A 2,567-nucleotide genomic window follows, 5' to 3' on the forward strand; every position below is an offset into this window, starting at 1 on the left:
GGGCGGCGGCGGTGGTGGTGGTGGTGATGGTGGTATTGGGGAATTGTTTTTAAATATCTTACTTGCTCCCTTTATTGTTGTTGTTTTATATTGTTTAGTTTTCATCATTCCTGTTCAAACAACAGGCTGATTTTTTTTTTTATCTTTCATCCTTACAAAATCAATACAATCAGTACCAGTCAGCTGCTGGGATCGATTAGATCGATTATATGCCTTCTCTAAAATCCGTGACCTATATTTGAAATCATTAAGTCGGTGTTTTTGGCAGAAACGTTACAGCATCGGACAAAATGCCTTGCACAATTTATTTCGTTTGGTTTGGCAATTCACAGAAGAAAAAAAAAGCTATAACGATATTGGCTAGAATACTGCTATGTCTAGCGGGTGAGTATCCATTACTAAAGATGATCTAATAAGATCGAAATCACGTGATATGGCAGTCACATGATAAGTCGATTAAATCGACGCCAGTGCTAAGCTGGTACTTATTTTATCGACCTCCGAAAGGATGAAAGGCAAAGTCGACCTCAGCGGAATATGAACTGAGACCGTAGAAATGGACGAAATGCCGCTAAATATTTTCGCCAGCGCGGGAACGATTCTGTCAGGTCGCCATCTTAAAAAGTGTGTCATGTTACCACCAAACAGTGTACATTGTAATCGATATGGCATGCATATCTGGCACTTGAGTAAAAAGAAAGGAAATAGATGTAGAGTAAGGGTTCTCAACGTTGGTCCATACTCTTTTATTCTTTTACTCTTTTACTTGTTTCAGTCATTCGACTGCGGCTATGCTGGAGCACCGCCTTTATAGTCGAGCAAATCGACCCCAAGACTTATTCTTTGTAAGCCTAGTACTTATTCTATCGGTCTCTTTTGACAAACCACTAAGTTACGGGGACGTAAACACACCAGCATTGGTTGTCAAGTGATGGTGGGGGGACAAAAAGGACACACAAACACACACACACACACACACATATATATATACATATATACGACGGGCTTCTTTCAGTTTCCGTCTACCAAATCCACTCACAAGGCTTTGGTCGGCCCGAGGCTGTAGTAGAAGACACTTTCCCAAGGTGCCACGCAGTGGGACTGAACCTGGAACCATGTGGTTGGTAAGCAAGCTACTTACCACACAGCCACTCGTTAAAATTTATGCGCAATAAGTAGGTTATACTTCTACAATATTTAAACAGGAGTCGTGGGTTTCTTTCTCACTGGATACTCACGCTTTTCATCAGATGTGAGGTGTTGTATAAGTTTATTGTTCGTTTAGTAAGCTCCGAAATTCTTACATTCTCTCGATTTCTTGTACTTCAGACCATTAGATGGTCCAAACAGACAAAATGGAAAAAGCGTTGCCCGGGAGGGTGGGGAAAGAGATACACTGGCAAAATCACTCTGACTTACGGGGCTGGCACTTGTGGATAGCCGTTTCCGGTCCGATAGCGGTGATCAGAGATATGACCCGGGGGCTGAGAACGCCGGAGTTCTCCACTGCCACAGGCTCGACCATAAGCCTGTCAGAGAGCGACCGATACTTCGACATTTAAATACACCAAATATTTTAACACAATTCCAAATGATTATAAAAATATAATTGGATTTTTTTAACATCGAATGTTTCTGAAGGTCCATCCGAGTAAAATAGGAATCAAGGGTTCCACAAGCAAAAAAGAGGTTGAGAACCACTGATAGAGTATTACACCGACTTGAAGTATGAGATCCTCATGTGTTGGAAGAAGGGCAGTTAAGAAGGTCATGTCACTGTAAATAATCATGGAAGCTGTGTTTAAACTATACAAATACAAACCTTGAAAACTTGTTCTTCACCTGCAAATAGATGTGTGCAAAACATGTCTCCTAGGTTTAGCAATATGAAATCTTCAAATGCTGGAACATCGTAGTTTAATAAGGTCATGTTACTGACGTATATTTTTAGAACCTGTGAACTTTAAGCAATACTTAAAGAATACGTGTGTGTTCCTATAAGTAACACAATATTTTTATATGTTTTATATTGAAGACACTATCGAATAGATGCTTCTCACCGTAAAATATATACGGGTCTGTGTGTTTGTAATGGAGTGTGCAGGTCCGGGTGTGGCTGTGACGTCTGAGTGTGCATCTCTGGGTAGCAGCGTGTTCGTGTGCGCGCTTGTGTATACGAGTGCTTAAATGTTGGATTATTTGCGGCTTGAAACATTCTGCATTTGATTACGATATGAAAGATTTGAAAACTGTGATATTTATTGAATGATTGAGGAAAGAGAAATGAAGTGGCGATAGAGGAAAACTGCGCAGAGAGGAGAATGGAGAAGCATTGAGTGGAATGAAGGAGCGAGGTGGCGAGGGGGAGGGACTGACAAGTTGGTGAAGCAGTATTGTGAGTCGCGATCTTCCGTTGTTGCCGTTTATCATAACGTATTTAAGTTGATGGTTCCGGTCCTTCTCATTCTTGTACCTCAGTGTTGTTGTCTGTTTCCGGTGCTTTTGCCTAACCAGACAGACAGACAGACAGAAATTAGATAGCAAGTTAGATTATATATAAATGTGTG

Source organism: Octopus bimaculoides, chromosome 13 (assembly GCF_001194135.2).
Source record: "Octopus bimaculoides isolate UCB-OBI-ISO-001 chromosome 13, ASM119413v2, whole genome shotgun sequence".
NCBI classification, from domain to species: domain Eukaryota; kingdom Metazoa; phylum Mollusca; class Cephalopoda; order Octopoda; family Octopodidae; genus Octopus; species Octopus bimaculoides.